The sequence below is a fragment of the Cyprinus carpio genome, chromosome B16, assembly GCF_018340385.1.
Source record: "Cyprinus carpio isolate SPL01 chromosome B16, ASM1834038v1, whole genome shotgun sequence".
Taxonomy (NCBI): domain Eukaryota; kingdom Metazoa; phylum Chordata; class Actinopteri; order Cypriniformes; family Cyprinidae; genus Cyprinus; species Cyprinus carpio.
Window position 1 is genome coordinate 30,585,171 of NC_056612.1, and position 27,740 is coordinate 30,612,910.

The 27,740-nt window shown below is 37.1% G+C and overlaps 1 pseudogene; it reads right to left on the reverse strand.

Moving 5' to 3' along the window:
* Positions 1–26,663, reverse strand: part of LOC122139937 — a 31,442-nt pseudogene extending 4,779 nt beyond the window's left edge.
* Between the last annotated feature and the right edge of the window lie 1,077 nt (positions 26,664–27,740).

The following is a 27,740-nucleotide window of genomic DNA, read 5'->3' on the forward strand; positions in this document are numbered from 1 at the left end:
GCCAAACTGTTTCGGTTCTCATTGACTTCTATTATATGGACAAAAAATACAATGGAAGTCAATGGGAACCAAAACTGTTTGGTTACCAACATTCTTAAAAATCTATATTTTTTTGGCCGCCCCATGTTTGGAATGTTTTGGAATTGAAATTAAGGTGAGTAAATGATGACTGCTTTCATTTTGGTGGAGTGAACTATCCCTTTACAAGCAGTGCCTGACAGCAACGTGACTATTCTGAAATGCTTTTGGGGCTGGCCCGTGTGCAATTCTGTGTAAAAAACCACAGCAGTATTGTGGCAGTGAGTTTTTGCGCAGACAAGAACCACCCACATTTTCTCAGAAAAACATAAAAACTCTAGTGTCTTTTTATCCTTGAATTTGCATGACATTTCTCTTAGTTTCAATCCCTGTAAACGTCCTGTGGAGAAAACAAATGTTAATTAGAGTACCCAGACGTTAACACAACCGGGAAACCTCAGGGGAGATGCTGGTTGTGCCACAGTAACCCTGTTCTCTATGGGGTGTGAAAGCGTGTCTGCTCATCTTAAATTAGCAAGAGCAAGCAGAACCGATTCCAAACACTTCTCTGTTTTGCCAAAATGATTGGAGTGACATAAGGTGACAAGACTAGTACCACGCAGTCATCATTCCCACAGGCTGGCTGCCTCGTTGTTTGCCAATAGGTGGGCACATCCAACCACATTTGTTTGGGTTTATGTTTTATGACACCAGTATTTGCATGTAGCTATCACGAAAAGATCAACAATTAGCAGGAGATCATGGCAGAACAGCACTATACTGTACCTTCATAGCCAGGGCCTGATGAGGGCGCCTTCAGTAGGACGGCCCATCAGGGTGTTGCTCCTGAGTTACTGCATCATTGCACACACACAGCCAGCCTACGGGATTTCAGACACCAAAAGAAATGTGTCACACAAGTGACACCCGAACAGCTCTGCATTTCATAATAATCTCTGCTCAGACTCACCCTCCACAATCTTGCTGAAGGAGGTGTTGAAAAGCCATGTTACCACCTCTCCATCCATCAAAACCTCTCCAGAATTGTTGTAAACCCGACGCCAGTGACCTGTAAAAGAAGCCAAATCAGGTTAAGGTAGATCTTAACACCTTAAAGTCAACATGAAATGCAATTTAACTTAAATAGTTGTGATGTGTGAAAATAGAAGTGAAATAGAATATAAATGTAGGATGGGACTTTCATTTTATATAAGAAATTGATTGACTCTGAAATGTGGTCTATTTACGACAGGGCATTTGGAGGTAAGGGGTGGAAAAATAAGATGTCTTGGTGATGTCAGCAAAAAGGGAAAAGTCTTTCCACGGATGTTAAATACTTTTGAGGAAAGATTACAAACTTTAACAAACACACAAGGCTCAAACACTGATGCTAGATGACTTTAGCAGTCTTTTGACAGAGCTCTGTTTGCAGCCCACAGGGATGTGAAATAAAAAAGCATGAGTAATAGACATGGGAGAAGTTGACCTAGTAAGTTTAAAAGTGAGAGACCTCAATCTACTCCTCAGCTGACTGCTGTGCTTTGAAGAGACTTCTGAGACATTCCTCCTGTTCCTCAGAGAGAACCCTAGAGGCTCCTCTTCAAATCCATAGGGCTTATGAAAACATCACAGCTATACACTTAAGATGACGTATTCCTAATGGTTTGCTGGTTTATTCAGGACAAAGGACACCTGACAGAGCAGATTCAAACGTTCAGCGTTCTTTTCATTTTTGAAAGAAGTCACCAAGGCTGCATTTATTTATTCAAAAATACAGTAAAATGTAAGTGTTTTGAAATAATATTACAAAATTAAAAGTTGTTTTCTATTTCCCTGTATTTTAAAATTTAATTACTTCCCTGTGATGCTAAAGCTACATTTTCAACATAGTACTCCAGTCTTAAGCGTCACATGATCCTTCAGAAATCATTCTAATCACACTTGGATTTGCTGCTATCTGAGGAATGTTACTTATTATTATTTCTTCTTCTTCTTGTTATAATTATTTAAAAACAGGTGCCAAACTGTTATTATGTTTTGGGAAAAATGGAGAAATATATACACTCACTTTTGGTCAATGTCTATTAATGCAGGCTTGCTAACGACAACAGTGAAGTGACGTGACATACAGGTGACCCATACTCAGAATTCGTGCTCTGCATTAAACCCATCCAAAGTGCACACACCAACAGCAGTGACAACACATACACAGCAGCTGAACACACACCCCAGAGCAGTGGGCAGCCATGTATGCTGCAGCGCCCAGGGAGCAGTTGGGGGTTCGGTGCCTTGCTCAAGGGCACCACTCAGTTGTGGTATTTTTGCCGACCTGAGACTCAAACCCACAACCTTAGGGTTCAGTTTGAGTGGTCCAAACTCTTCTAACCACTAAGCCACGAACTTCACCCACAGTTGGACCTTACGCTCATGTATCTGAATGAGGGCAAATTGTCTGCATTCAGGTTCCAAAGGTGCAACGGAAAAAAATCCTCCTAGAGTGGGAGCTGGCAGAAATTACTATCGACCTGTTAATACCAATAATTTAGGAATTCAGTGCTCAACAAGCAAGTATGGGGGGTCCGAATACGTTTGCTCATGTACACTCTTACAAAAAAAGGTACAAAAGCTGTTACTAGGGTGGTAACCTGTTCAAAAGGTATACAAAAGGTACTGCCCCGAGACAGCTTTTGTACCTATATTTCTGGGAGTGTGAGTGTATTTACTGTATTTTAACTGTATTTTACAGGAGGGGGAATTCATGGCCTAAATGGATAGAGAGGTCGGACTTGTAACCCTGAAGGTAGCGGGTTGTTTGAGTCCCAGGTCCGGCAGGGATTGTCGTGGTGGGTGGAGTGAATAACCAGCGCTCACTCTCAATGCCACGACTGAGGTGAGACCCTTGAGCAAGGCACGAACCCCCAACTGCTCCCCGGGTGCCGCAGCATTGACTGCCCACTGCTCCGGGTGTGTGTTCACGGTGTTGTGTGTGTGCTTAAATGCAGAGCACAAATTCCAAGTATGGGACAACATACTTGCCACGCATCACCGTCCTTTCTTTTTTCTTTCGTCTCCTTTTATCCAACTGAAAGTTTTAGGGCTCTTACCTTCAGCGTGCTGTCCATCAGAGGTGAACAGGTGAGTGACTGTCATCTCATTTTTAGTGAGAGTGCCTGTCTTATCGGAGCAGATCACATTACAGCAGCCTAGGGAGGAGAAGGAGGTTAATACACACAACCAAGCAGATTCTGATTACTAGTAATCAGTCATATCTGTCAAGAGAAAATGGAAATGAGGCCCAGTATTAAAAGATTGAAACAAGACACCTACATAATGATATTTTCCCATATGAACACAAACAACATTTTTGTGGAGTTAAAATACACCCTTAACATATGGTAACATGTAAATGTATAGCCCTTGAGTGGTAACAGCTTTACATGTGGCTCACCTAATTAAGATTTTGCAGTTGAAACTACTGATTTCATAACTTTTAGTTACATAAAATATACTTTGATATATTTTATAAATCAGTTTCAGTCCTGGATGGTGACTGATTGTCCTGGATACATCCCCCTAAGCATTCTTGTTTTACCATCTGCAATTAGTCAAATACGAAGCTACATTCAAATATTGTTTTGTAGATAAAACTCCTCTGCAAACTGTGCCAAAACAATCCTCGTCTTTGACCAGTGTTAACAATATACTGTAGCCACAAGGGTTTTATTCCTCTGCTTGGCATAAATGTTGTTTCAGAATTAGTAAAGAGCCATTAAGTCCATCTCATTTGAAAATGGTTCTAACCATAGCAATAAACATTTCTTAAAAAATGTAAAAATGTTACTGCCACCCACAAGAACATTTGGACCTGATTTAATGCGTGTACTCTGCATTAAAAATTAGTGCATGTTCAGCGCGACTGTGGCTGGTCATTTGACCCCTGTGGGCTGACTGATTCTCATATGACTCATTATGTAATGCCACTGAGGGGAGAAAGCACCAAAGTGACTTTTTGTTCTCCTGTGATCTGTCCAACAGGAAGAAACTGCACAAGGTCTTGGTCTGAACATTAGACAAGAGGTACTTTGACAATAGATTACAAATAATTTAAGGCATTTCTGATAGGGAAATTGATAGCATGAACATTTTACATTTTTATGAATATAAATATAGTTATGACTTTATAAGACTTTTTGAAGAAAAAGGAAAGAAAATGTAAGAAAACAATGTGATGTAACAAAACCGTCAATATGGTCTCTTCAAAGGTAAAAGAAGAAGAAAAAATATCCAATATATCGCAATTACTTGTTAATTTATTTAAACTTTTTTATTTTACAAATGGCTTGAATACTTGATACTATGCTCTCAACCACCGATAACATAGAAATTACTTTTAAAAATACCGTTCTGATCACACTGCAATAAAGTGATGAATTTTTGTCTTTACTTCAAAAACAAAAATACATAAAATAAAAAATCAAGAAAAAAATAATTTTAAAAAAAAACCACAAAAAATAAAAAAAAACATAAGATAAGATCACAATTAAGTGAGTTTATTAAAACAATAACAAATATCTGTCATTGGGGTCAGAAAAATTCCGACATTTTGACTCTTTGAGTTTTAAAAACAAACTTTCTTAGAAAACAAGACTTTTTATGTTTAATTTTGCATCTCAAGTAAATCTATCTCCTAATTTAAGGGGGTTTACATTTTTTAATTGGAAATAAAAAGGTTTAATAGCTTTTAGAAGGAAAGTCATTTAGCATTTTTTACAAAAAATTATTTGTCACTATTCATCGTAGCCAAATTAGCCAGCATAGCAATACAGGCAGGTTGCGTGCCATGCCCTCAAACTTGGATGAATGTGGTTTTTGGCCATTACAGTGTACTTTGAAACCATTAGAACACAAGAGACTAATGCACACTAATGCAGTAATAATAAAAAAACATTTCAATGTTTTGACTTAGACACTTTGTTTACTTTTTGCAAGATAATCACTTTGTGTACTACATTGGGTCACCACATGATGTTCAGTGCAAAAGTATGCGGTCACGTAGAAATGTATAACATACTCAGCGTCTCCACTATAGGCAGTTTTCTTAACGATGGCCCGTTTCTTCTTCACCATCCTCATCACTCCCAGTGCCAAAGTCACAGTCACTACAATGGGGAGGCCTTCTGGGATAGCTGCCACAGCCAGGCTGAAGAGAAGAGCAATGATGCACAACTTTAAAACTTAGCCAAAACCTGCACTACGTGCTCAAGTCACATGCCTCACGATAACATCTGTCTCTGTGCTGGGCTGGCACTGATGAAGACATACCTGAACCACCTATGGTGAACATGTCTAGAATGTACTTCCCCTGAAGCCATCCGACCATCATGATCACTCCTAAAATTGAGAAAGTACATTAGTGCTGTCACATAGAAACGAATACAGGATATGACAGAACAGAAATTAGGGTTTTGCATTTTTAATGAGATGGCATGCATCACTAACTCTGAAAGTGCCAATGAATGTTAATTGGACAAATCTTAACAAGATGTCTACCGATTATCCCGAAGGAATAAAGGGAGAGCTGTTTTCCCAGCAAATCCATGCTTTTCTGTAATGGGGTTTTAGGAGCCTGTTTAAATAACAAATAGAAAAAAATTTAAAATGTGAAGCAAAGATGTTTTTTTGTTTTTTTTATAATGTCAATCCCTCTGGTTTATGCTTGATTACCTCCTCTGCGTGCATCATCTTAAAACACTTCACCAAATTCAGAGTTTTTCTCCAGTGCCTATGACAATGCCCTACAATTTAAAAGCAAAATTCTTAAAAGTGTGTGCAAATTCATTTTGTCTTATCCAAAAAAAAAAAAAAAAAAAAAAATAGAAATGTCTGAAGCAGATCCTCTTGAACCCACTTTAAAGTGTTTCCACATTTTCTTAAAATTATGGAGAGGTTTTATGAATAAATTTTTAAATTCACTAAATAATTAAATCGCAATATAATATATCTTTTCACTATAATAAAATTAATAATGCATCAATATTCAATTATTACTGACTAAATGAAAAAAAAAAACAAAAATCAGAAAAACAAACTGTGTAACTTGATGTTAAACTTCGATATGGCCACAAAAATTATTATCACAATTTTTTTTTTCCATATCAGTCGATATCGATAATTATCACAATAAATATCAAAAGTTTAAAGGGGCAGATTTTTTGCTCCAATGTGAAAGTTGTAAAAAAAAACAAAAAACAAAACAGACAGTTAATTGTGGTTTTAACTATTCTTATGGTCAGAAACATGACAAAACACTTTCAATGTTTTAAACAAAATAACTATCGTTCATAGAAAAAAACCCCCCCAGATTATCTTATTCTTACGTTCTGCATGTTCTAATGAGTAATATTGTTTCTAATCAAGAAACAGGTTTGTGTTGGCCTGATAATAATAATAATATAATAATAATAAAGAATAATAATAATAATATTTAAAAAAAAAATAGTTATCTTTTAGAAAATACACATTTGATAGTAGCCTTGAATTAGCATCTAGATGTAGGTTTATGTTCTTTATCAAAAACAAAATCTGTAAAATCTATTTTTTTTTTCTGGTACCTTGTGGCCCGGTCATCAAATGCTATTACAAACATGTAATAGTACCTTGGCCTTCCCACAGGGAACCAGTGAAATGTTACCTTATTTAAACATTTATCTATGAAAATGCTTTCAAAATTCAGTTATACTAAAACAAAAACATAAAACACAAACAAGCAAGCAGTGGGGAATATGTACAATTTTATGATTGATGACAGTTTGAAGTATGAACTCTCTAAGGAATTCTGTGGGGGGTAGATTGGGGTGCAGAACCTAGTGAAGTATGAGATGTAACTGTACCTTGGCCTTCCCACAGCGCCCACAAGCGTACCCTGAAGGCAATATTACTGCGGGACGTGATATCGCCATTGGTGGCAGCCGCTGAGGGGCAGAGGTCTTGGTGCAGGGGGGTGGTCTCTCCTGTCAGACTGGACTCATCAACTGACAGATCCATCGCCTGCAGGGCAGTGAAGGGTCAGCTTCACTAAAAGGCCATTAGACCGTATGCAGCTACTTCAGGCACAAGCATTTCTACCACTAACTGCCTATTTCGATTGTGCAATCTGGTAAAACTTCAAGCACATTGTTCTAGGATGTTTTTGACTGCAAAAGTGTAATAGTAACAGTTTACATGTACATTTTTTACTTAAGTCCAACTCTGGAGCCTTCTAATAACACACCCAAAGTTACAGGGAATATTTTGAATTAAGTGTTTGCTTATGACATTAATAAGGTTAATTTTTTTTTTACATGATTCTTAAATAATCCGAATATGACCAAATGATCAATAATATTGTTGTGCATATAAACTATGTCACTATGTGCATAGAAGAGGAGAAAGCAAAAAAAGGAGAGATGTTTTACTATGTGTCTATATCCATTCACACCCTCAAACAGACGCAGGTCAGCTGGACTCTCTCTCCGACTGACAGACAGACGGTGTCCCCCAGGCACAAGCTCTCGTGCCAGAAGGTTGCTCCAGATGTCCTTCTCGAACACTAGAGCATAGGGAGAGTTGGAAAGAGGGAAACAGAGATACTGCTTGTTGAACGGTTTGAAATTAGGCCAGTGAAGTCGTGTGGAGGTCAGATAGTTTTGTTTATGTACCTCCAATAGTCTTGGCAATAAAAAAAAATGCTTGCTGCGAGAAACATGTGCCCGATTAGGAAGAGTGACAGAAAAAAGCAGGGTAACACATGGTGGTGCATGCTGAGGGTGTTTTTCTACAGGTGTTTTGGGAACAGGGCTCAAAGCTGTGGCACGGCCCAGTTTTGAAGTGCAAATAAGAGACTTTGTGTGTTTGAAGTGGAAATTACACCTCCCATTCTCACTCTCTCCATATGTAGTATGAAAGGATGCCTTTTATATGCATTTGATGGGTGTAAAGCTCTGTAAAATACATCTAAGACATCAAGACCTCACACCCACTGTCCTGACATCTTTATCATTAATGTAGTGAAAGAAAGAAAGAAACGAAGGAAAGAAAGAAGGAAGAAAGAAAGAAAGAAAGAAAGGCTTCCTCATCTATTTAGGGCAAGATATAATTATAGATAATAAAACTAAAAAACCTTTAAGATTAATTTTTTAATAATTACTTTTGAAGATTTTAGTGGAATAAAACTTTTCTCAGAAGATTATAAATATCACAGTCCGTAAATGTTTTTACAGACGGTGACACTGGCATGAGGCACATATGGTGGGATCCTTCTGTGATGGTAAAAATGTGTTGTCACTAATATATGTGTGTATTAACCAGCATCAAAAATAAATTAATTTTTTGATCCATGAATGATATGATTGGAACATACCACTACTGCTGAAAAAAAAAATGTATTTTTAAGCAAATGAATACAACTTTTGATGAGCATAAGAGACTTACTTTTAAAAAACATTTTTAAAAAAAACTTCCTGACCACAAAATGTAATATAGTCATATGTATTTTTCCAAAGTAGGATGGATTTTGTGTAATTTATTTGTTAAGCCAGATCCAATTGTTTTTGACATAGAAAGCTATTAAAGCTTTCCGAGCTATGGAAGGAAAAGTGCTTTTTGAGTTTTGTAAATAATGCTCACCAATGGCATTCTGGAGGCACAAGTTTCCCCAGCTCCTCCAGGGATTTTTCAGAGCGGTATTCCTGAAATGAAGCAGAACAGAGCCCAAAAACCTTCAAGTTCCCCAAAATATTTGGACATTAGCCCTAATTCTATCACTTTACATGACTGATGTCAAATCAAATAACGTCACGAGGTAATTTCCTCAATGTATGTTGGATTTACCTGTACAAAGGCAACTGTAACAACAATATAATGGCCTGCAAAAAGGAATGATACACGAGTATTAATAGACCAATTCAGTACTTCAAGGAAATCAAATTTCTGACAAGGGAGACGTGAGTAGGAACTTACCACGGTGATACTGACGGCATCATCAAACTGACGCATCAAAACACTGATGACAGCGGATGCCAGCAGCAACAGGATGAGTGGGTCTTTAAACTGAGACCGAAAGAGAGAGAGGATAATTCAGAGACTGCAAAGGGATGCAATACTTCTCAGAAAGTCATTGTCTCCCACATCTCAATGTGAAGGTCTGTGTTTATCGGCCTCAGGGCTTGAGGTAGAAAAATCAATGTAAGCTATACATGACGGCAACAATTATTGACCTCTGTGTCATGTAGTCATTTGTATATAAACTTGACCCTCTAACACTAGCACTCTCTATTCCCATTTCTTTTCTATATACTTTTTTTTTTAAAGAACCTCGACCCTCTAACACCAGCTCTATTCTATTCTATCTACTTTTTATAAAAAAAAAATAAAAAAAAACCTTGCTACATGTACTCGGTTAGACTATCCAGGCCTTGTCACAGCATTCACATATTGTTGCTCCTTTGTTTGTTTGATGCTTCTACTGTCCTCAATTGTAAGTTGTTTTGGATAAAAGTGTGTTAAATGATTAAATGTAAGATGTAAATATATGTATATACACATTTACATTTATGCATTTAGCAGACGCTTTTATCCAAAGCAACTTACAGTGCATTCAGGCTAACATTTTTGACCTAATGTGTTTCCCTGGGAATCGAACCCACAACCTTTTGCGCTGCTAATGCAATGCTCTACCACCGAGCCACAGGCTTATTTCAAATGTATATAAAGCATGTATATTATAAAAATGAATATGTATATACAAGTTATGTTAGATTTTTTTTACACCATTTATTGAGCAAATACATATCACATTTTGAAAATCATTAGTATTAAAACTATATTTTTTAAGTTAAATCACCAAGCCCTGTAAGAGGCATGTGTCATGCAAAAAACAATGATAGACAGGGTTTAGAAATATATTAGTTTCGAATCTACAAAAAAAACACTTTCATAGTCGACTCAAACTCAAAAAATTCAAAAATGTTCAGTTCAACACTAAATGGAATGCTTGCGGTGGAGTGACACTGTTTAGACAGGAAATTTAGTCACGCATGTGATTTGGCTTATTTCAAAGTCCCCAAGGTTACCTAATAACCAATGGCACCAGAAATTGCTAATGACACACTGGTTAAGCGTTAGAAAGAGAAGATTAAAAGATGGGAGTGTGGGTTACTACTTGTGTTTGATTGGCCCACATACAGAGAACGCAGAGCTTTTAATCTACAGCAGGATCTGACACCCGCGAAACCGCTGGGTTTGCATACCCAGCAATTAACAGCACCACACAAGATGAGCTCATCATTTCCTTTGAACGAGCAATACGGCAGCCTTTTTGAAAACCAAACAACCACGAATGCAGTTACAGGCAGGTTACACAGCATAGGAAGGCAAAAAAAAACACAGGGTTTGACTTTGCTCTCTGCTAAAAGTGCTTTGACTTTTTCTTTCACGTCTACTGTGACATCCGGATTAATGGTGTGGCTTTGTGCTTAGGGCTGGTTGCACTGTGATAAAAATACCTTTGAGAATTTGAATATATCTGGAGAAAAAAGAAAAATGTAGGGGAGATTATTTTAAAGCTGCGCTGGTTGTCGTGCCTGAGCCAAAAAAACAAAAAGTCTCATGTTCTGGTCTGTAAAGCATGGGGCATTAAACGGGGAGAAAGCGAGACAGAATGGGACAAAGAAACAAAAAAGAAAAGAGAGAGACAGAGGGAGGTCGGCACATCCCAAAGCAAAAAGACAATATGAAGTGACAGATTAAAGGTGTGACAGCTTGTTGCTTTTAAAAGCGACTCTCTGAAATGCAGTGATCGCTCAGGACAGCCTTCTTCACAGATTTGCACAAATAATTACTCGCCCAGAAAACAAGTCTTTTCTACTCATGAATAGCAGAGGTAAGACAAAGGTGAAACTGGCAAATGAGCTGTGGCTGCATGAGAAAATAAATGTAATCACAGGTGTTAAAGAAGACGTGAAGAAACCTCTGTAATTACAGAGAAAAAAAGATTAGCAGTAATGAGAAGAAAAGAACAATCCATTCTTACACAGAGTAATTATCAGCATTAACCACCCAGTCACACAGAGTTGTGAAATGACATGTTTGTGCTACAAATTTACCCTTGTTATGACTTACAGCTAGAAATCTTTTACACAAGCTTTGCAGTTTTAGAGAAATGGGGATGCATCTCACTCGGGAACCCACAAAGGATGAAGGCGACAAAGTGTGCCCCTCTGAAGAGGGCCCAGGTGAATGTAGGAAAAAATATAAATCCTTCTAGTTATATTACTATATTTAGCCAATCAGCACAAATCTCCTGACAAAGGTGGGACTGAAATTTTTCACAGAGGACAGCGACCTGTCATGGCTATATTGGAAGACAGAACTGGATGAACTGGGTCCTTTTACAGCTTTAAGGCATATTCACAAAAGTGTCATTTAAGCCGGAAGACTTTAAATAGAAACAATGCAACCTTACGATTACAGACCCCTTCAAATCATGTGCAAAATTTTGAGCGCAATTTAAACCCGGATGATTGTAATCACTCTAAGCTTGTCTGCCTTGGGAACACTAACATGTCTCCAACATAGTGATAACACTCGTTGCCTTCTCTAGTGCAGCTTAACCAGGTCTCGTCCCATTCGTGGTAGTTTTTGAAAAGTGATTTCTGTTAAATAAAACATCTCCTTTTGAAGTGGACTGTGTAACTTTGCAGATCTTTTTTTATGCTCAAACAGCAACATTACAGACTATACTAAAGTTGAAAAAGTGAAAAAGAATAATAGGACCTCTTTAAGCAATGCTTACACCATGTCTACACCAGACGCAACAAAGCAACCCTTGCAAATCATTTGAACTTTGTGTCAGTACGTCATAAACAGAACGAGGCAGCAGTTTACTGTTGGGGAATTGTGGTGTCATGTCACGCCACGCCGCATCCAGTGTAGACAGCATCACTGATTATAATGAGTTCTATAGACACAGTGTTAGAGTTGATAAATTATTTAATTTGATCATTTATAATTAAATTTAAAGGGACCGTGTTCATTGTGTTATTTTTTGCTGTGGTACCAGAAATGTAAACATTTCATTTGAATTGCTATTGCCTGAAATTCTGGAATTAGCAAGTTAAGAATCAAAGGTTTTTTGTTTTTTTTTTTGCCACCAGCCTACCTGAGAGATATATTTTTTCCAGAGTGGTTCATCTTCACTTATGTCAAACTCGTTCCAGCCGTGGTAGGTGCGACGTCGTGTAACCTCCTCCTGGGTGAGACCAAACTGCAGGTCAGCCTAACAAACGGAGAGACCAAGAGAATTGTCAGAAAAAAAAAAAAAGGAAAAAAAAAAAAAAAAAAAAAAAAAAAAAAAAAAAAAACACAGCTTACCCAAAATAACACTCATCTGATGCGTAACCATGACAACTGACATTAACCACTAACAAATAAGAACACTGGCGCCATGGAAACAACTAATAAAGCCAGTGTCCTGGAACTTGAACTTTGGTACGTCTACTGTTAGATAACTATCACCAACAATGCATTTCTGCTCCCTGTGCGAAGAAAGACCTTGAGATCAGAGCACTGTATCGTGAACTGGAGAGAGCATAAAAAGCTTGATGACTGTACCTACAGACCTGCTGTCTGAGCAATATTAGGAATCGTGCTGAGTATATAACCAAATCTGACTGCTTTGTATCGCTTTACAACAAACCTGGGAAGCCAAAAGGTCTCATTTGCTTTCCATGTTCCATTTACACTCAAAAAACATGGCAGCTTCTGTGGGTACACAAATGAAAGACACTGTTTTATTTTCTATTAAAATCCTACTACCCATGGTGTATTATTCATGGTTAAAGAGCTTCCCGGAGACTGTGCTGAATGTTGATGACAGTGGATGAATAAAGGTCTTCTGGGAGCAGATGGTCATGTGTCAGTGTGGTGATGGACATGGCACTACAAGCTCTATCATCCACGCTCAGACTGCAAGAGCATCCCAGCACTCTCTAATCTTCCTGGCGTGATTCATTAAGGGACACTGTGTGATATCTGCAGGGATGGGCTTTGAATTCCTCAGAGTCAAAGCATGCAGTCTGTGCATTTGGTGAATGTTTGACTGCATGAGGAAATTCAACTGGACTTGTTCTGCTGTTGTTTCGATAGGATGTGGCTAGACACACAATGTGCTTTAAATAAGCAGAACGTGATCTAGAATCAACATCCTGTTTTGCTCAGGAAACATATTTCATATTGAACAATCAAAGTCCTATGCCTTGCCCTGGCACTAAAGGTGCCAATAATGCTTGATGGGACTGCTGATCCAGGGACAACAAAAGACGTTGACATTTAAAGTCAACACTCAATATTGTTCCCAGAAGTCCTTCCTAGAAGTTCCTAGAATTGCATTGTGGAATACCTGATTCTGATTGTTCAGTTGTGGCATTCTGCAGCCAAATATTTATTTAGTATTAGTATAATGAATACTTCACACTGGTATCCTGATCTGACTGTCTGAGTTATTTTGCAATAATGGCAGAATTGAGAGCCAAAATTGACTCTTGAATTTCAAAGTTCTAGAAAGATTTGCTGATGCATTTTACTAAGTTGTACTAATTAAAGTATAAATGTAAGTAAAGAGTTTCTTAGTTTAATGTGATCCCTTTTACATAGCTCATATAAATCATTATGAAAATATATGTAAGCATGCCATGTAAATATGCCATTAATCACATTTTTAACCACATAACCCATTTTGGTTCATATTATAAAATTGTATATTTAATTGTTGTTATATTAAATAAAGTAAATAAAAGGATGCAATTATCTTTGATTTCTCTCTTTCATCCCAATAAATCCTGCCCAAAAAGACCAGCTGAACTTTTTTTAGTCTTCTACTGGTTAAAACTGTGATCAATAATGATGCACATACTTCAATTAAGTTATTTATGAAAAGTCAGACTTTTTATGAAAAGTCACACTTTTTAAAGTTATATATGAAAAGTCAAGGCTAAACTTTTAAACTTGAGTTAATAATTCTGTTTATACAGTGGTTACCACATGTACATTCTTATCTTTCAGGTTGTAATCTCTAAAACACTTGTGCATGGAACTACTTCCTTAAATAACTGATTAAGTTGCACAGAAACAGTCAAGGCAACCAACAATAGTGGCACGGAAGAGATACGCAACTGTAGTATGATCAACAAATCTTTTTTGTACTCTATAACAGTGACATTACTAAAAATGAATTGACAACAAATGTCAACAAGTCAAAATAAGAAAAAAAAATTATGGAGCAATATTACATTTGCTCTGATAATTAAACAATACTACATCAAATGCATCATTGCAGAGAGTCTTTTGTCATCGGATGCCCATTTTCCACAAGTTGATATGATTCTTTAGGGTCTTAATAAAAAGTCTGTAACAGTTTGGTTAAGATTTCTCAATGGTAGTGTAAAAAACACCTTTTTTCCCTGTCAAAAACAGCTCTTTTAATAGCAAGCCATTTTGCAGCATTTTCCTTTAAATGTTAATGAGCTCTGCTAACCCCGCACCCCTCTCTTCCGAGCTTCTCTCTGAGGGACTGTTTACTTTAGCCACATTCATCATGAAACTTGCTAATTAGCACATTATTAGGAAAGGCCATTTGCAAAGATTCATTAAAAAAAACCTTATACTCACTTCTTCTGTAGGTGAAGCTAGATGACGAATGATTCGCGCGAATAGACACATTTAGGGAAGATCTGGGGCCTATTTCCTTCAAAAAAACAAACATAATCCACTGCGACTTCAGCGGCTCAGAAGCCGAGAGTAAATGACGACTGCTATGTTCATTATTACATCCAACAACAAAACACCTCAATCGCTTAGGAGACATTCTTGTCCACTCCTGCATCGAAACAACAGCGGACTGATGACAGCTCACTCAGGGCGGGTCTAAGGTAAGACACCAGTCCAGTGCTGAAACGCTACGGTCAATCAAACTATCATGGGAGGGGCCTGTCTTTGTGACATCACAAAAACAGGCATCTGAGATTGGCTCGATTTGAGAAAGGGGTAAAGATTTAAGTAAATTGAAAAAAATAAAACACTGGGTGGATCTTTATCATAGGGTTGTTGTGGACACACACTGCCAACACACATTTCAGTTCAAACAACTTGTAAAAGTGCATGTCGCATCAGATGACCCCTTTAACTAAATTATTTTTTTAGCTCAAGTTCATTAAATAACAGTTGCTACTTTTGATATTAACAACAATGTTATTAAATACTGAAATTAGGATGAATGTATGTTGCAAGAATTTTTAATTGGCAGTTTGTTAACTAATGAATTAACTAGAGCCTTAATGTAAAGTGTGACTGAACAATAAAGAATCAAGACATTTTCAAACAATATCTAGGGCATGTTGTTTTACAGATTAAAATGTAAATAAAAACTTTTTAAAATAGCCTGTTAAGTCTAAATATTTAAGTATGTAGCATTGTGATGAACACCATAGCAATACTAAAATCAGAATGGCTATTTATATGTTTCAGAAACAAAGTAGTGCAGCTGCTTTGTTTACGGGTTTCCGGGGTAATGGCTGCATTTATGCTGTTCAGCGCCATCTGCAGTCAGACAGTGAATGTGCACTTTCACCCAGAGCGGTGTTCCGCTATGTGCTTCTCATCTGTGCTTGTTTACATCAGTGCGCGCATGATGCAGCATAAAGCGGTGTTGTGCATTGTGACGAGCTGATAGGAAAGGTATTCTTAAAATGCATTCAAAAAATCTGAATAATTTGTAATGAATAATTATTCAGTGTATTTTGAGGTGCCTACGATAACAATATTGTGCATGTTCATTATTGTGATATATCGCATTACCAAATAATACCAGCACATGTCTATGTGTGACATGAATATAGCCTACCTGCAGTGCACAGGCAACCTCGTTCACAGGTAGTTCACTGGCTTTTTTTGAAGTCAGTACTGGAACCATGGTCTCATTTTCACAGTGGGGTTGACACTCAGCAAGCTGAAAAAAGAACAGAACAAAAATGTATTTATTTTAAACTGATTAAAACAAAACATCAACAGAGGAGTATGTTAACATACTGGCTAAAACTGATAACTCATGCGATTTAAAAAGGTTACAACTAGAGCCCCACCGACATATCATTTTGCAGTTTTTATCAGCCAATATGAGCCTGTCGCCGATATATCTGTATCGGCGAATATGCCGCCGATTAGGACTGCACGATTATGACAAAAATCATAATTGCCAATTATTCCCTTGAAATTGTAATTGAGATTATTAAGTACGATTATCACAATTTACATTGAATGATGTTTATACCATTGTTTGATGCAACTGCATGCCATATTTTTATATGAAAATAATAGGGGTGCACGATAAATATCGGCCGAGTGCGTGATTTCACAGAGCAGCTGTTACCACACTGAGCCGTTGTTAACTGACAAGCTGCACAAATCAACGCTGATAATGAACATGGATTTGCACAGCTTGTCAGTTAACAACGGCTCTGTGTAGTACAGCGGCTCTATGTGAAATCACGCACCTGATGGAATTTACCGCTGATTAGAGAACCGGCTTTACTGACAAGATGCGCATTAATTATCGGCCGTAATTATTCGTGCACCCCTAGAAAATAAACAAGCTGAAAACACTAACTGAAAAACTTTGTGCTTTTCTATAGTATGAAGCCTTAAATGTCAACTATACATCGGATTGGTTCCTTTAAATTAAAAAAGTACAAATATGAATGGTATTATAATGTTATACTAAAACTAACATTAAAATAATGGAAAAAAACCCTTAAGATAACATGTAGAAAGAAAAAAAACACATCTTTGCATGCAGAATAACATAAGTGGACTTTGAACGATTAATTGCCGCTTTGAACAATTATGTAATTGTGGCATCCATAATTGTAATCGCGCTTAGAAATTTGATTAATTGTGCAGCCCTACTTCACAAGGAGCAATAGATACACATCCATGCAACATCCTGTCCCATTTGCTTTGCTGGATATTGATCTAGTCAGCTAGCAATAAATCCTTCAATGTTTTCAACACCATCTGCCAATCAAACTCACAAACAAACAAAAAAAAAAAAAGAAAAAAAATACAGGCTTCATTATATAGTACATTTTCTTAAGAAAATGTGGGTGATACTTGTCTAGGCAAAACGTCTCATCACAGGTGATTGCTGAAGTGTTCTGGGTGGTTACTTGCTGTCTCAAGTCAAAAGACAGATCTTTCGATTCAATGTACAGTTCACATGTGTGTGGGGTCAATAAAATGTTATTATGAACACCTTTAAATATTCAAATATATACAAATATATGACATGGTGAGCATAAGATAATTCTTTAAAAATACATGTAAGCATCTTTACGGACCCTAAACTTTAGTTTTTTAGAAAGTAACAAAGCTCTTCTAGCAAAAGTAATATAGTAATTTACTAATGGCCATGAACTACTTTCACTGCCAGTTTGTTTTCTAATTTTAGGAGGTTTCGGCCAATGATTTACGTTTACTGTAACTTGTGACTGTGTGAACAGAATTTAATCAAATGTAGATATATTCTCAGGTCATTCGGAATTACGTAAGGTAAATGGTTAAATGCTCAGAGATGTTGCACAAAAATTAAACAAACTAACTTACAAACAAAAGAAATAAACAAACAATACATATTAAATAAATTTTTAGGCACAACATGCAAATATAAACAAAATCCTGTTGTGACTGGATTTCAGGACACGAGTGCAAAACATATCACACAGAGACAGTATGCTCAGAGCATATTCTAAACATAGTCTCAGAGCATGAACTTTTAAGAATTACCCTCAGGATGGATGTCACTGGCAGGTATCATTCAGGATGACACCCTTCTTAAAAGACGACAGAGAAAGACGGAGAAAAAAGCAACAGAGAAATAGAAAACCAGGGCTACCTTTTGTAGTCTGTATCATGTTAAGCATCAGATCCAGCATGATTCTTACAGTGCCACATACATCAGCTTAGCATCTTGAAGTGTTACACCATATTCTATCTACAACACCACACGTCAAGCCCAGAGAAAAAATAAAATAAATTACCTAACATAAAATCTATCTTATCCTAACCTGATCCCAATAACAAAAATAAGAAACACAACAAACCAAAATCATCCATGAGCCAATCCCACGTTCTCACCTCTCTCTGAACAGGCTCTTTAAACTAATGAATGAGTGCTGTCTGAGATATCCAGGTTTTGCGAAATTGGTATTGTGCCACGGTTAATTTCTGTACTGTAAAGATACTGTATAACATGCATCCCTACTCAGAAACAGGATCATAGTCTGCAGTCACTGGCTTGAAAAAAAAATATTTACCTCTTTAACCTATCACAAAAACTGCATCACTACTGCTGTACACTACTGTTCAAAATTATAAGTTGGTTAGATGCTTTTAATAAGTCTCTTATTTCACCAAGGCTGTGCTTATTTGATCAAAAATATAGTAAAAATAGTAATAGGTGAAATATTACAATTTATATATCTGCTTTCTTTATTAATATATTTTAAAATATAATGTATTCCAGTGATGGCAAAGCTGGATTTTCGGCATCATTACTCCAGTCTTCAGTGTCACATGATCCTTCAGAAATCAGTCTAATACGCTGATTTGGCGTTTAAGAAATATTTCTTAGTACAGCTTCAAAAAAGTTTTTGTGAAAACTATATTTTTTCCAGGATTTATTGTTAATTAGAAAGTTCAAAAGCACATTTATTAAAAATATCTTATATTTGAAATATCAGTTTTACTGTCGATCAATTAAATGCAACCTTAAAAAATAATACTGACCCGAAATGTTTGAACAGTAGAATATATCTACCCTATGAATAATTGTAGAAATAAGAAAAAAAAGAAAATCATTTTATCACTTCAGAAAGTTATGCTGAACCTCTCAAATATTTATGCTTGTCTTAATTTTTTTTTGACACTGTTAAGAAATCCCAGAATTGAGGTGAATGACACCAAACACCATTGATTCTTGTATGTCTTGTGAATATCAGGAGGATGTAGGCGAATTTGAAAACAATGCAAATTAGACTTCAGAGCTACAGCAGACAGCATATTAAATTAATGCTCTAAACTTAGTTCCTCAAACAAAGCAATTGTATGGTTTCAGATGACTAAAAATGCACATGCAAAAGCAGTATGGACTAAGTTTCTGGTACATTTTGCAATTTCTTTTATGGAAATCTCTGACATTCGACTGAAGAACTCATTTTGTGATCCGCAAATAAAGAAAATAAGACAGGGTTGAAACAACCCTTAACATTTCAGAGACCTAATAATAGCTCAACCTCTCAATGTCCTCTAACCAGTGTCAGGAGTGTGACGTGAATCTATTACCACTAAGATGTGCTATTTGATTGACAGTTATTCTCTACAAATACATGTTGTTAATAGTAAAACTCTTAATCGGTGACAAACAAGTGTGATATCGAAAGCAAGATAAGCCATTTATCATCTTACTCAGCCAGCGACATGAATCAAAAATAAATAAATAAATCAAGCTTTAATTGTTTTCATGTCTCCCAGGCCCCCCTATTTGGGGCTCAATTACAAACTCTGCCTGGTTCTCCTGCTGACAGAATTGGGCCAAGCGAAGGTTCAAGGCCATGCAGACACAGAACAAACTGCTCTCCATTAGATGATCGAGACCGATCGTCTGCAGTCCACTGAGAGACACAAGGTCATGTTCACTTTAGCAGAGCCTCCACGGAGTTGAAACCGCACTCTCCCCCATCAACCTCTCTTCACCTTTTAAACAGTTCTAGAGTAGGAGCTTATGTATGTGGTATGAATAGAATTTGTTAAGAAAATGAAGTAGTACACAATGAGGAGGAGGAAAAATGCAGTTCACTAAAAACAATGATAAAAACATTCTCAGGCCCTGCCATGCCCTTAACAATCGTCATTCTCTGTCCTCCATCTGACAAGTTAAACATTACGCAACGCTCCTAAACAAACCAGAACACAAATACGCACAAAAATGGCTTTGAATGGCCACACCTGGATTTCATCTTTGTCTATGGAAATTTTGAACTTTTGATAGTCAAAAGCCAAAACGCCTCCACCTTTCTCCCTTGCTTTGTGTTGAAGGGCAATCCGCATTGATCCCTTAAGTACATTTCAATGATCAGAGTCCTTGTGAAACACTATCACAACACTAGCAATAAATAAGACACTTTTAACACATTAACCAACACTGTATGCCATATGCCATAGACACATTCTGCACTGTATCTTATGTAACAAAATATATGAGAGCACAAATGCAGATTGTTTGTTTCTTTGGGGTTGTTTAACGTCATGCCAGCTTCTTTGGATATTTGCATGACGAAAACCAAATTTCAATTATTAAAATCCTAATAATAATATAAAAAAAAATAATAATTAAAATGTGTTTAACCAAGTTTCAAGAGAATACAACAAATTCTAGAAGAGTGGAAATATGACAGCAAATAAAATGTTTGAATGACAGTGAGCTCCAACATGTACATATGTGTGGGTTGCAAATACTTTAAAACCATCTCTAAAACACAAATTTAGGTTAGTCAAATAATTCCTGAGAACCTACTTCATTTAAATGGATAGTTCTTTTGAACAATTTAAAGGCACAATATGTATGATTTTTTTTATTAAAATATCCAAAAACCACTAGAACAGTGTTATATACACTGTGTTCCAAATTATTATGCGAGTGACCTAAATAGGATTTCTGTACATTAAGAGTCAGATTTTTGTTTGTGTTGTTTTTCACATCTTTTTGGATAACTAATATCAATCTCAGACAGGTTTGGTCAATAGTTTGCCAGGTCTTCTTAGGTAAATGGAAACCTTACTTAAATAGGTTGTTCCACATTATTAAGCAAGTCACAGTTCTCATGAAATGTGGTGAGGAAGAAAGATCTTTCTGAAGATGAAAAGTATGAAGCAATGCAATATCTTGCAAAAAGCATTAAAACAATATTTTGCAAAAAGCAAATATAAATTTTTGAACGGTCAAAAGATTTGTGAGTGACTTAGAACAGCTGTTCTCAATTCCAATCCTCGCGACCCCCTGCTCTGCATATTTTGTATGTCTCTCTTATCACTTCAGAGTCAGACGTTTGTTCTATTTGAACATAAGTGCCCTGCAAAGTGGACATCACAGGATATTCCGCCATGATTCCAGTTCGAAGTGAGCAAATAGAGATTGAACTGATCTTGTCGAAAGATTATTGAGTGACTTAGAGCACAGATGAATCTTGGTCAGAAAAAGATTTGAGGAAAGTTTCTGTCAAACAAATGAACTGTAAAAAAGCTTACTGCTGAGAAGCAAACAGGTGTTTGAAACTACTGGAGTCTCAAGATCCTCGCCATACAGACTGGTAGTTGTGTGTAAAGCTGGGTTTCAGTCACTGCTAACCAAACCTCATAAAGAGAAACCTGCACAGTGGCTGTAGAAACACATGAAGACTTGTTTTTAAATGGTTTCATTCAATACGAATGCTGCAGTACAATGAATGGTCCAGACAAATGGATTTCTGATAGTTGACAAGTTGATAACATCAGCAAGGAAGCGGTGGGTGATGATTTGGGTTGAAATATTGGGAAGTGAGATGTAAGGTCCTTTTAGGGTGTCAAAATGACTTCTGCAAGATATGCGGAGTTTATATCTGACCATTTTCTACTGTGGTATAAAATGAAGAACAGTGCTTTCGGAAATAAAAGGATTTTCATGCAGGACAACACACTATCCCATGCTGCATAAATACCATGGTGCTAACCAGTTTGAAAATGTGTTTCTACAGCCACTGTGCAGGTTTCTCTTTGTGAGGTTTGGTTAGCAGTGACTGAAACGCAGCTTTACACACAACTGCCAGTCTGTATAGAGAGGATCTTGAGACTCCAGTGGCTTTTTACAGCTGCTATTACAATACAGTTAATTTGTTTGACAGAAACTTTCTTTAAATCTTTATCTGACCAAGATCTTCTGAGCTCTAAGTCAGCGGTTCTCAATTCCAGTCCTCGCGACCCCCTGCTCTGCACATTCTGTATGTCTCTTTGTCAACACCTGATTCAGATAATCAGCTCGTTAGAAGTGAGTGCAGTGCATGAACGGTGTTTCGATTGACATGGTCCCTACACAGTGTTCATTGCTCCCTACTCCCTGAGCAGGGGAAATCTGTTGAAGTGTACTTCACTTCGGAACATTCATTCACGGATTTGCGCTGTGCAACGTCTTCACACACGGACAAGTGTGACATCATATACCTCTGTAAATAAATACAATTTAAATTCACATCTCGCACACTTCAATGCACTTTGAGTGGAACATATACGTTCGCTTTGAACTGGAATCATTGCGGAATATCCTGTGATGTCCACTTTGCAGTCCACTTACGTTCGAATAGAACAAACGTCTAAAGTGATGAGAGACATACAAAACATGCACTTTTGACGGTTCAATAATTTTTTTGCAAAATATTTTTTGATGCCTTTTGTAAGATATTGCATTGCTTCATACTTTTCATCTTCAGAAAGATCTTTCTTTCTCACCACATTTCATGAGAACTGTGACTTGCTTAATGTGGAACAACCTTTTTAAGTAGGCTTTCAATTTACCTAAGAAGACCTGGCAAACTATTGACCAAACCTGTCTGAGATTGATACCAGTTATCCAAAAAGATGCGAAAAACAACACAAACAAAAATCTGACTCTTTATTGTACCGAAATCCTATTGATAGGTCACTTGCATAATAATTTGGAACACTGTGTATTTTGCTGACTTGTGTACTTACATTACCCCAAATGTTTCAAAGAGTGATTAAATCCAAAAAAAATAAGCAATTTTAATTAGTGACACGGACCGTGTCCATAGTGTCATTGTGTCGCCTGCCAATGACGTCATAACACCTCGATTTCAGGGTTTTTTTTGTAGAAAGCATGGAAACACCAAAGACACATTAATATGTTGTGCGTTTTAACAGACCGGTGATGACCACACAGAGTAACATTATAACAGAACTTTCAAATGTATCCAGTATGATAAAACAGCGCTGCTCTTTTTTTACCCACATACACATGACCGAAAGCAGCGGATTGCATCAGCTGTGGGGATGAAGACAATTCCCATGATTCCACATTCAGTCACGTGCCATTAAACTACGCCTTTGTTTCTTTGCTTTGTTTTGAATATGCGCCCTCTAGCAGCGAAAAATTACATAGTGCCTTTAAATGAACCAACTCAAAACACTGATTCAGCAATTTGCACAATCACTTAAAAATTAGAATGAAATGACTGTTTTCATTTTTGAGTGAGCTATACCTTTAAGCACTGAAGTGATATTTTGATAAAAATGCTACTATCAACACAGCTCTACTAATAATTATACTAATAATTATAACAGTGATAATGCCTTAGTAGGCACAACTAATGAGAATATTTACAATGGAATACGTCCAGGCTCTGAGATCATACAGTTCAACAAAAACAAAAAGCGGTATTGTCGACTTTGAAAGTCTGTTCTGAGAAGAGTGTTGTTGAAACAAGAACAGGGCTTCCCACAGAGAAAGAAAATCTTTTTTCTCCAAAATCAAGGTAAACAAGGGACCAAACATCCAAGCCCTGGCTGCTCAGTGGTGGGAAATCAAAAGATTGATTCCACTTGTAAAAATACCAAACTAAAACTTTCAGGACTGCATCACAACGTTACACTGAAACACGTGCTATCAGTCGCCTTACTTCCTAATTTCACTTTTGCTATGATTCTGAATGTGCCGTCGGATTTCCTTAAAACTCTGCATTTCTTAAAAAGACTGGGTTAGGATGTGAAACAAGCATCAGGGAAACACACACCTCCAGCTACTTCTCAATCTGTCTCCTAAAACTAATGGGAGCTTCAAAGGAAGTTAAATGCACTACAAAGTTATATATAGATGGAGCAGGGGCTGCTGGGACAGAGTGCGGTTTATAATCTTCCTCCTGGCTATCCTGACAGTGCCTGCAGGCAGAGGCTCTCTGGAACTGTTAGATAGCAGAGAGATGTCAGTCCACAACTGCTGTGAAAAAAACGGAGAGAAATAGAGGACAGGGCAGTGAGAAAGAGGAAAATCCAGTGGAATGAAGCGGTTTTCTTCACACACAAAACCTTTTACACACACATGGAAAGAGCAAATATACCCTACACACTGAACAGGCAGACACCCACTAAACTCTCCCTCACCTCTGCAATAATATACAAACATATCGTTCTGTAATAATCCGCATTGCACAGCATTATGAGATATCACTTTGGCCTGTAGAGTGCAACAGTGACCGCATTAGAAACCTCAGTTAAGGAAGTACTTTTCCTATTCACTGTCTCTATGGAGACTTCAAAAGCAAAACCAACCGGCTCTAAAATGATTCACAAAATTACAAACTTTAAACCTTTAAAGCATTAACAAAGCAATACATATTGTGACCCAACCTTTAGTATGATTGGTCATAATTAACCTGCAGTATAACTGTTGTGACTAAAACTGGGCCAACAGACATAACTTGTGAGACAACTTCGAGCAAACCACTTTTGTTTAATAGGGCTTTTAACCTTTGTGCTCTGCTGAAAAACCAGTCAAAAATTACCTGCCTTTTAAAAAATTATCGTAAATCTCAAGTTATGCTATATTATCACCAAATACTGGATTCTGCCTTTCTGTCAGATTTTTTTTTTTTTTCCCCAATTGGAACAGGTTTTGTATTTCTTTTTGGTACTGATTGATCGTAGGCCTTTCATTCATTTTTAAATTAAAAAAATTAATTTCATTCATTATTTAAAAGAAAAAAACTATTATTTGTGGTTAATTTTGGCAATATTCACTCAAAAACTGGGGTGCATAAGCTCAGATCAATGAAACCTGTGATCAGTTACAAAAACAAAATACAAATTCTGTGCTAATTGAAAGAAAAGTGGATAAAAAAAAGATTAAATCCAATATTTGCTAATAAAATAGCATAAAATAAATGTAAGCTATTTTTTGTAGGTGTTATTTTTTGAGCAAAGTCAGTGGATTTTAGTCCTTTAATAAGAAGTACTGATGCAATTTGAGAACAAAAAAATCGCATCAACACAGACCTGAAAATTAAGCCAACTGAGGTTTCAAATAAGCACATCTCATTCTCAGGGTGGTGTGTCTGTTCAGTTTATCTTCTTGTTAAAATTCAAACTAAAGATAAAGAAAGGGATTTATTCTTCCAGGAACCTATTGTTAATCTCTATTGACCATTATTATAACTATTGACTCTCTTTGACTTTGTCAGCTGACACTCCACTGGTTTTACATTTCACCACAGACGTACTGGAATACTTGCTAAGCCATAGGACAGAAATGTGCTAACAGTCTAACGTGACGTGTTAGATTATACACACTATTTTAACAAGCATGCTTGCAAATTACGACAGTGCCGGCATGGTGCGACAGAGAGATAAACCTCTCTGACTTCCCGTCATCTTATCTGATCAAGTCTGCTTCAAAATCTTGAACTTGCCAACAATTCCAGCTATCTAGTGAAGCACCTCACTAGGTTTTATGACACAGCCCTACATGCATATGCATTCCCTCTTCCTGAGCAGATGAACTGGACTCTGTCACCCCAGTTATTCCAGGTTTGTTGTCATTGGTGCACCCGTGCTGTAAAAACCTCCAGTCAAGAACACCACACAGTGGCAGTGAACTTTAAACACCGCATTAGCCAGAGAACTACAGCAGGTTGGCCGGGGTGCAGTTTACCACTCACGTGAAGCTTATATATTTAATCTAAGGCCTATTTCATAAGTTCCTGTTCTGCTATGTTTGATTAGCCGCAGATAACAGATGTAGAAGTAGATAACAGCTGAAAAAAAACAAAGAAATGGTTGACAGGACGTGACTATAAAGTGAGCGCTACTGTACATAAGGAAACGGAACGGTATGCTGATATCGAATTTTCCAGCGCTCTGCTCCAAGATACATGCGTTATATACGACCAAAATAAACCAATTCAACCCATACACACTACAGCGGCTGCATGTATCACATATTTTCACTTTCAACTCAAGTTTCGGGCTTCCTCAGCCACAAATGCGTTTGAGGAAAACCTACTGAATTAATAAACAACACTAATACATGTCACGAGTCGCACGGTTAAAACACGGTTAAAAATCACGCCTCATAATTTTGGTGAGGACACTGACAGCACAGCACATGACGGCTGACCTTAAAGCTTCTCCCGTCGCTTTTCTCGCCGCTGTACGTTGTTTTCCGTTGCAGCCGTTAATTTGAATGACCGGCGAGCGGCGACAAATAACCGCTCGCTTTCTGCTAATGTTTAAATCACACCAGCGGGTCTCTTATTATGTTTTAGCTGTGTTTCATGGCACACATTAATACCGAACGCAGTGTGGAACAACGTCTAAACAAACGGGGCTTTGTCTGAGCCTCGCAGTGGGGATTTCTGAGCGCGATAAAGCCGGCAATGGGTCTCGGAATAGGGGAAATTTGCTTTTGTTGAAACTTACCAGCGGGTCCTTTTTCTTTTGCATCTTCCGTGAGCATTCGTTTTTTTTTTTTTTCCGTGAGCATTCGTCAGGTCTGTCTGACGGCCGCTGATGACGTCATCGCGCAGGGCACGCAAAGGGGATGCAGGGTGACGGAAACGGATTTGAGAACCGTTCACGTTTAATACATGTTGATACATTTTGTCTATTGTATACAAAATGTCACCGCTGTTGTGTTTATAAGCATAATAAAAATTAATAAAAAAAACTTCACGTTGATAACAAGTCAAATACTTTACTGAAAGACAAGTCGCTGATGCAATATAACTGATGCATCGTTCTTAGAAATCAGTTATAATGATATACAGAGTAATTATTTGCACTAGGTGTAAATAGCAACCGCCAAATCTAACAAAGTATGCCAGCTTCTGTCTCGAAACTTTGAATATAATATAGTTGTCTTTAGGCAATGTTGACACATGGTTTTAGGGATCCGAAAAATAAAATATGGTAAAGTAAATATGCAAGTAAGTAAATATGGCAAATACAATAAAGCATTATGCTACTTCATCGCCCCATGTCGTTCTGGCAAAAAAAGTAATTAATTCTCCAGGAAAAGCTACACAAAGTTGTGTCCCCACTGCGTCATTGTGGCATACAATTATATTATTTATTAATATAAAAATATTAAAAAATATATTTTTTGCTAAAACGATTTTTTTTTAAAACAGATTTGGTTAACTACAACAACTGCACTGCATTTACTAAATTTGTCATTCATTCATTCCCGCGCTATGCGTTTCCAAAATGCTATACAGTACCATCATTTTCACATTTATCTGTTTCAAACTAAAGTTTTCTAAACTGGTGGTGTTACTTCACCTCCTGATCTAAGTAACCCTAGACTGATCGTACCCTGATGGATGACCTATAACAGATCCGCAGCGCCGCCCAGCGGAGCCACAGCTCTCTCTCTTTACCAACTGTTCAAACTAATATCCCAGAACTGAAAACAAACACACAAATGGGCTAAAACATTCATTTTCTGAATATCGTGTATTTAGGTATTAGGAGGGGTTAAATCCTTGAGTGTTTTTTTTTTTTTAATTGCGTGTTGCTACTTTTCTGCATTCTAGATG